This window comes from Phalacrocorax aristotelis, unplaced genomic scaffold (genome assembly GCF_949628215.1).
Source record: "Phalacrocorax aristotelis unplaced genomic scaffold, bGulAri2.1 scaffold_66, whole genome shotgun sequence".
NCBI classification, from domain to species: Eukaryota; Metazoa; Chordata; class Aves; order Suliformes; family Phalacrocoracidae; genus Phalacrocorax; species Phalacrocorax aristotelis.
This window is the reverse complement of record NW_027441139.1, coordinates 466,564-475,532: the sequence shown is the minus strand read 5'-3', so window position 1 is coordinate 475,532 and position 8,969 is coordinate 466,564. Positions and strand designations below refer to the sequence as shown.

At 54.9% G+C, this 8,969-nt stretch overlaps 1 long non-coding RNA gene across 1 annotated transcript; it reads right to left on the bottom strand.

Annotated features, from left to right (window-relative positions):
• Positions 1-1,739: 1,739 nt before the first annotated feature.
• Positions 1,740-4,994, bottom strand: LOC142050937 (uncharacterized). Its single transcript, XR_012658214.1, has 3 exons — positions 4,832-4,994; positions 4,219-4,559; positions 1,740-2,333 (listed from the first exon to the last, which is right to left on the bottom strand). It is a non-coding gene; the product is annotated as an uncharacterized LOC142050937 (long non-coding RNA).
• Between the last annotated feature and the right edge of the window lie 3,975 nt (positions 4,995-8,969).

Genomic DNA, 8,969 nt, shown 5'->3' with positions numbered 1-8,969 from the left:
CTCTTCGTACAGTCCATAGCCGGCTTTCGGCTTTTGTCTTTACAGCATTCAGTTTGCTTTCTGCCAAGCTTTCTACCTGCTGTGAAACATTTGGATGGTTTTTTCTTGTTGGTTTTTTTTCCCCCTACTTGCTCCACAACTCCCACACCAACCACCCAGCGCGGCTCGCCTTTCAGCCCCCAGACCCAGGAGCCTTGCCCTGGGACGGCCCTTACATGTCAGCAGAGTTGTTCCAGCTCTCACCCTGTCCCTACCCAGCTGAGGACGTCTGTGTCCGTGGGAGACACCCAGACACTCCCCCTGCAGCGTGGCAGCCCCCTGCCCCGTCAGTGAAAACTGCGGCAATATCGGCTAAGTTTAAAAGCGTCGGCAGGAGGTGCAGAATACGTAAATAAAGCGGCGGTTGGCTGCCGGGTATGGGTGCGATATAAATACCTTTTGTTTACAGGCCTTCGTGCCTATTCAGCGTTGAACGGCACCGCAGCCCACCCACCCCGGGGCTCACGGGGCTCGGAGAAGGGTCTCTCCAAGGGCACAACCTAAGGCAGCGCAGGAAGCCCAGCTGCCACGCTCCCAGTCGCTACGGGACACTTGCTTACAGCTACACCGACGAGGGTACGGATGAGGCTGGAACTAGCAGAAATGCTGACTCTTCTGGCCTTTTATTTGTGGAAGGTACAGCGCGCGAGCCTCGGCGGCTCACAGGAGAAGCGCGCAGTGCTGCCTAACTCTCATTCTCAGCTCACGTACTACTGCCAAAGCTCCTGCCCTGTGCTGTGCCAGATGCCGGCTGGCGTGAGCACCTGGGCTCCTGAGGGACCCCCTTGTCCTGAGAGCCAGAGGTACTCACTTCCCTTTGCATGAGGCCTGTAGGAGATATACCCTGCAATTTAAAAAATCCGTATCAAATGTGGCAGACTCAAAAGAGGGCATTTTTAAAAAGGCAGGTTTGTTTTCTTTGTTAACTTTACGATCTACAGCCTAGCAAAGAGCTCCCTTTCAGTGTCAGTCGCTTGGCTTTCTCCCCTACTGACGAGGTCCCAGCCTCCCGGTGAGATCTCGCTGGAGATATTCTGAGTTTCCCTCGAGTACGTGGCTGCCCTGGCCCGAGGCCAGCGAAGAAGCTGACTTTGCCCGTGCCTGAATCAGCAACACGTCCAGCAGGCGACTTGCAGAGCCCAGGGAACCCTCGTAAAGAGGTTTGGGGGTGGGGCGCGCCACATCTGCGGCATCGGCCGTGGGAAAGGACCGGCCCAGTAAAACAGGTGGGTGAAACCGCGGTCCGCGCCAATACGTGCTGCTGCCTGGGGCATCGCTTTGCTGCGGGTCAAGTCAGATGCTCTCTGTAAGAGTCAGTCAGGGTAAAGGCAGCAGCAGATTTCTTTTCTGCTCATTTTAACAAAGGCTGGACGGAGCCCATAGAGGAAGGCACTACGCGTCTTGCTGGGTTGGTTTCCCTGCCTTCTCGTAAGCTGTCGCGGAAACTTGCACGAGCAAAGCCTGTGCAAGCTGATGACAGCCACACACGGTTGAAGAGGGAGCAGACGGTGAGAGCAGAGGTGTGCGCTCAGGCTGTGCGCTGGAAGCTAATGCTAATGCTGCAAAATAAAGAGTGGATTTTCTTTTTTGGGTTTAGGTGAGCGCTAAACATGACATGTGCGTATGTGCGTGTGTCTCTCGCAGGTTTTTGTCATACACCCCACCCTCCCACCCCAAAAAAACAACCCACACATGCCACGCGTTAAACAGTGGTTTTCCGTTGTACTTAGAAGTGCTTACATAGGTGTGTTGGTTTTTTTCTTTTTTATTTTTTAATGCAGAAACAGCAATACGATAGATTTAATACAGCTAGCAATTAGATGGGTGTAGCTTTAGAGCGTCGGCTGTTTACAAAGCAACCGCACACCTTCTTTAACTCACAGTTTAAACAAGTAAACTTGCAGTGCATCACACGTGCTTTGTACAGTCACGTTCCACACGGCAGGCCAGATGCTTCACCCTGCCTTGTCCTTGTTGCCCCGACTCCAACGGGACCGCCGAGGCCATCCTGGGGACAGCGCCGCTTTCTAGCAGCTGGGTTGCTTGCCTGGACGCCCCACAGACAAAGAGTCATTTCCCCACTGAACCTCTTCTCAAATAATTTCCTAGCCCTGCAGGCCCCACGTCCTTTGGTTCATATTTCCTTTTTTCCGGGCTTGATGCACAGGACCGACGATTTCCAGAAATAGAAACAGAGGCTGATTCAGTCCAGGCTCAACATTCTCTGACCTAAACCAAACTGTCTTCGAAGAGATAGCTGTACCGTAGGCACCACCTCGGGAACAGAAGTTGCCCTGTCATAAAAAAAAAAAAAAAGAAGGAAAACAAGGCATTTCAGGCTGAGGAGGCTGAGCGGTGTGCTGGGGGCGGTGGGGGTTGGAAAGAAACAGTTCAGACGATTAGAGCGAGCTTAGCGTTGCAAAGCGTGCCATTATTTTTAATTTGGCAGTCAGAAGACAATAGATTCTGACACTGATTTCCTGTGTGCTGCGGGAGTTCTCTCCTCAGCATTCCTGTGCACCATTTTACTTTTGTGTCCCGTCCGCTTCGCTTTTGCGCTGTAGCTCTCCGGTTCTAGCTACGCTTCCCACCACCCCCATTACTCTTTGACAAGCCCAGCTCTCACTGTGCTTCCCTTCCCTTCCCTTCCCGTATGCGCGTGCAGGGAAAAGCCCGCGCGTCTGCCACTACAGGACACGCTCTGGGAGGCAGGAGAGATGACGACGCTCCCTGACAGAGGACACAGCTGAGGGGCGGTCCGCCGGGGCTGGGGAGATGGCAGCACCTTCCCTCAGCTGCCCCATCCGAGCACAGGTGCAGGTGAGCACTGAGGAGAGACAAGCAGGCAGGAGCCGCAGAGCGAGAGAGAAAATAAAATTCACGGGTGGGTGCTACTTGCGTCTCATTTTTAGCGCAAGGGATGAATTCTCAGCACATTCTTGGAGCTGCCCCTTTGGGACTCACGGAGAAGAGGGAGGTTGGCCACGCGGTGCAGCCCAGCTCTGCTTCCCCTAAATGGTTTTACTGTTCAGGTGTTGCCCTAATCTGGCCGGTACCCCTGCAAAGAGTTTGGGATTTCTGCTGCCTCTCCGGGCCAGCCGCAGACCCTGACTTCATCGCAGCGAATGACCCTGCGCTCGTCAGAGTGGTTGCCGAGTCACATCCCGCTGCCTTCCCTGCAGAACCGGTGACCCTTTTTCAGCCCTTGCCCCCTCTTCTCTCCGCTCGTTGCCCATCCCTTTATCAGTGCCGGCACCGATCCTGCCTCCAGCTCGCCCTGTCTCCACCTGCGAGCGCCCAACAGGAGCTAAATGTCTCCTCAAGGACGCACGGAAGAGACGCGCAGGTAACCCAGCACAGACCCCCTGCAAACATCTTCTTTCCATTTTCTTTCCTCTCCTGACACGAAGAGATGACTTAGGAAAAAGCGTACTGCTCACACTTCACCTGCACTGCTTCTACTTTCACTTTCGCTCTCCTTGGCAGTAATTAATAGCGGTGGCTGGGGGGGCTGGGGCATTCCCCCAAAGCGGCTGCAGTTACATCCGGGCGGTTGTGGCACTCCATTAGCTCTGTAGTTTTTAAATCTAAATCTTCTGGAATTGTTAGTTCTGCTCAGGAATCACCCGTACCTGCAAATTTTCTTAATAGCTACGCTTGACCCCAGCCACTGTTTAACAGCTCACCTTTATTTCTCTTCATTTAAGAACCTAAAGCTTCGTTTACTGCTTGGGTTGGAAGCAGGAGCTGTCGCTGCCTCTGAACTTTCTAACAGCCCTGTTACAATTTCAGTACTACCCGCTCCCAATTTAGCTTTCCGGGTCGATTTTCATTCTAGATTCGAAAATTTCCTTATTTTGTTTCTGATCAGGAGTCATTAATGCCTGCAGTTGATTTAGTAACGGCTGTATTTAGATTGAGCTATTAATGACTCGCAACTCTATTTATGGCATAAAAAAGGACTGCCTTTATTTTTTTTAACTACAGATTAGGAATAATGACTGCCTGGTTTGTTCAGTAATAGGTGTGATTAAATTTAGTCACGACTCCTCCCTAAATAATATGTATTTATTTGCACTCTAACAATTTAACCTTCCCTTTACCGGCCAGGGGCACCGACAAGTGCCCGTGCGTACCTCCGCTCCCCCTGCGCCGGCTCCCCAGGGAACAGCCTCTTACCCTGACCAGAGTCTGCAGCGGCCCGTTGTCATCCCAGCTCCTCGCCCTCGAGAAAGCGGCCGCCTGAAGCGGCGGCAGCTCCGCTGCTGCCCAGAGGGGACGGAAATGGCGCGGGGTAAAGCTCTCCGGGCCGCCTGCGTCCCGCGCGGAGGCGGTGACCTCAGCAGCCTGTACGCTGTTGGGGCCGAGCCAACAACCTGAGGAGGAGTCGCAGGGCGTAGCTGTTTCTGCAACAACCACGCTTTCCCGCCTGGCTGGACAAGAAAGCGGGGCCTGCGGGGGCCTGGAGAGGCAGCATCGCTGCAGGTTGTGCCACGGCTGTTGAGAGGCCAAGGCAACACCTGAAACAGTGAACGGCACAACTAGTGAAAACCCCCAAGGTTCCGGGTTCAGTAAAGACAGGAATTGCAGCAGCACAATAAAATGATCTCACGAGGGGAAAAAAAACAGCAAAGCAAAAACCAAACCCCAAACAGAACACCATACCACTAACCCGTCTCACCGCCCCCTCAGCGCCCAAAACAGCATCCTGGGAGAAAAAAAGCAAAGCAGGCCACAAGGGACCTTTCTAGTACAGATGCCGCCAAAGAGTGCCAAGCTCTGGAATCCTTACCTCAGGCAACGCCTCCGCTTCTCTAAACGCCAGAGCACGCCTGCCCGGGGGGCTGAGACAGCCCCAAAGCTGCGACCGCCCGAGGGAACACGGGAGCACCGACGCCAGAGAAGCCCAGGGCCAGAGCCGGGGCTCTTCCACCCCCGGGCCCCGCCCCCGCCCTTCCCACAGCGCCCCGCGAAAGGGGCGGGCCGAGCCCCCCGGGGGGTGAAGGCCCCGGGAGCCGTACGAGAGCCGCCTGGAGTTCCCGGCACGGGAGGGAGGGGGGAGAGAAAATACCCAAACCGAGCCCCCCGAGCGGAGCAAACACAGGCTCGGGCTGTTGCCGGGGGGCGGGGCCTGTCGCTAAGGGGAGAGAGCCGGCACCGCCCCCCGGGCCGTTGCCGGGGGGTGGGGCCTGTCGCTAAGGGGAGAGAGCCGGCACCGACCCCCGGGCCGTTGCCGGGGGGTGGGGCCTGTCACTAAGGGGGTGTGTCCAAAGGGACGCTGGCAATGCCCCTGGAGCCATCACCAAGGGCAGGGCCTGTTGCTATGGAGGGTGGGGCCAGGCAGCACCAGCAACACCCCCAGGCTGTCACCAGGGGGTGGGACCTGTTGCTAACTGGGGATGCTGGGGAGCACACGAGCACGGCCCCACCCCACCAGGCCCTCGCCAGGGGGCGGGGCCTGTCGCAAAGGTGGGTGGGGCCAGAGGGGTCAGATATCAGCCCGCGCGTATAGACCAGTGCGTCCCAGTAATGACCAACATGCCACACAGTATGGATCCCAGTACATCCCAGCTCCCTCCCAGCGACGCCCAGTACATCCCAGTTCCCTCCCAGTACATCCCAGTTGCCTACCAGTGCAGCCCAGTACATCCCAGATCCCTCCCAGTCCGTCCCAGTTCCTTCCCAGTCCGTCCCAGTACATCCCAGTTCCCTCACAGTACATCCCAGTTCCCTCCCAGTTCACACACAGTTCACTCCCAGTTCCATTCCAGTACATCCCAGTACATGCCAGTTGCCTCCCAGTTTCCTCTAAGTACATCCCAGTACTTCAAAGTTCCCTCCCAGTACATCCCAGTTCCCTCACAGTACATCCCAGTACTTCACAGTTCACTCCCACTACATCCCAGTACGTCCCAGTTCCCCCTTGGTACATAACACTTCCCTCCCAATACATCCCAGTTCCCTCCCATTACATCCCGATTCCCTCCCAGTACATCCCAGTTCCCTGCCAGTATGTCCCAGTACATCCCAGTTCCCTCACAGTACATCCCAGTTCCCTCCCAGTACATCCCAGTACATCCCAGTTCCCTCCCAGTACATACCAGTTCCCTCCCAGTACATCCCAGTACATCCTGGTACATCCCAGTTCCCAACCAGTACATCCTACTACATACCAGTTCCCTCCCAGTTCCCTCCCAGTTCCATCCCAGTTCCATCCCAGTACATCCCAGTACTTCACAGTTCCCTCCCAGTACATCCCAGTTCCCTCTAAGTACATCCCAGTACTTCACAGTTCCCTCCCAGCACATCCCAGTACGTCCCAGTTCCCCTCAGTACATAACACTTCCCTCCCAGTACATACCAGTACATCCCAGTGTCCTCACAGTACGTCCCAGTTCCCTCCCAGTACATCCCAGTTCCCTACCAGTACATCCCAGTTCCCTCCCAGTTCCTTCCCAGTACATAACAGTTACCTCCCAGTACATCCCAGTAGATCCTGGTACATCCCAAATCCATGCCAGTTCCACCCGGTACAACCCAGTACAAGCCTGTACATCCTAGTTCCTCCACGGTACATCCCTGTGCATCCCCGCACATTGTAGTGCCTCCCAGTACATCCCAGTTCCCTCCCAGTACTGGGAGGGACCTGGGATGTACTGGAAGGGAACTGGGATGTACTGGGAGGGAACTGGGATGTGCTGGGATGTAATGGGACGGAACTGGGATGTAATGGGATGGAACTGGGAAAGAAGTGGTAGTGAACCGGTTGCGAGGGAATTGGGATGTACGGGGATGAACTGGTAGGGAACTGGGATGTACTGGCATGGAACGGGGATGTATTGGGATGTACAGGAACGTAACTGGAATGTACTGCGATGTACTGGGATGTACTGGGAGCAAACTGGGATTTACTGGGATGTACTGGGAGCAAACTGGGATATACTGGGAGGAAACTGGGATATACTGGGAGGCATTGGGAGGGAAGTGGGTGTCAACTGGGACATTCCAGTTTCCTCCCAGTACATCCCAGTTCCCTACCAGTGCAGCCCAGTACATCCCAGATCCCTCCCAGTACATCCCAGTTCCCTCCCAGTCCGTCCCAGTACATCCCAGTACATCCCAGTTCCCTCACAGTACATCCCAGTTCCCTCACAGTTCACACACAGTTCACTCCCAGTTCCATCCCACTACATCCCAGTACATGCCACTTTCCTCCAAGTAAATCCCAGTTCCCTCCCACTACATCCAAGTTCCCTCCCACTTCCCTCTAAGTACATCCCGGTACTTCACAGTTCCCTCCCAGTACATCCCAGTTCCCTCTAAGTACATCCCAGTACTTCACAGTTCACTCCCAGTACATCCCAGTTCCCCCTCGGTACATAACAGTTCCCTCCCAGTACACCCCAGTACATCCCAGTTCCCTCCCAGTATGTCCCACTACATCCCAGTTCCCTCCCAGTCCATCCCAGTTCCCTCCCAGTAAATCCCAATTCCCAACACTTTCCACCCAGTACATCCCAGTTCCCTCCCAGTACATCCCAGTTCCCTCTAAGTACATCCCAGTACTTCACAGTTCCCTCCCAGTTCACTCCCAGTTCCCTCCCAGTACATCCCAGTTCCCTCTAAGTACATCCCAATACTTCATAGTTCCCTCCCAGAACGTCCCAGTAAGTCCCAGTTCCCCTCAGTACATAACACTTCCCTCCCAGTACATACCAGTACATCCCAGTGTCCTCACAGTACATCCCAGTTCCCTCCCAGTACATCCCAGTTCTCTCCCAGTTCACTCCCAGTACACAACAGTTACCTCCCAGTACATCCCAGTACATCCCAGTAGATCCTGGTACATCCCAAATCCCTGCCAGTTCCACCCGGTACAACCCGGTACAAGCCTGTACATCCTAGTTCCTCCACAGTACATCCCAGGGCATCCCCGCACATTGTAGTGCCTCCCAGTACATCCCAGTTCCCTCCCAGTACTGGGAGGGACCTGGGATGTACTGGAAGGGACCTGGGATGTACTGGGAGGGACCTGGGATGTACTGGGATGTAATGGGACGGAACTGGGATGTAATGGGACGGAACTGGGAAAGAAGTGGTAGTGAACCGGGAGGGAATTGGGATGTACGGGGATGAACTGGTAGGGAACTGGGATGTACTGGCATGGAACGGGGATGTATTGGGATGTACAGGAACAGAACTGGAATGTACAGCGATGTATTGGCATGTACTGGCAGCGAGCTGGGATTTACTGGGATGTACTGGGAGGAAACTGGGATATACTGGGAGGAAACTGGGATATACTGGGAGGCATTGGGAGGGAAGTGGGTGTCAACTGGGACATTCCAGTTTCCTCCCAGTACATCCCAGTTCCCTACCAGTGCAGCCCAGTACATCCCAGTTCCCTCCCAGTCCGTCCCAATCCCCTCCCAGTACATCCCAGTTCCCTGCCAGTATGTCCCAGTACATCCCAGTTCCCTCCCAGTACATACCACTTCCCTCCCAGTACATCCCAGTTCCCTCCCAGTTCCCTCCCACTACATCCCAGTACATCCCAGTTCCCTCCCAGTACATACCAGTTCCCTCCCAGTACATCCCAGTACATCCTGGTACATCCCAGTTCCCACCCAGTACATCCTACTACATACCAGTTCCCTCCCAGTTCACTCCCAGTACATCCCAGTACTTCACAGTTCCCTCCCAGTACATCCCAGTACGTCCCAGTTCCCCTCAGTACATAACACTTCCCTCCCAGTACATACCAGTACATCCCAGTGTCCTCACGGTACGTCCCAGTTCCCTCACAGTACATCCCAGTTCCCTACCAGTACATCCCAGTTCCCTCCCTGTTCCTTCCCAGTACATAACAGTTACCTCCCAGTACATCCCAGTAGATCCTGGTACATCCCAAATCCCTGTCAGCTCCACCC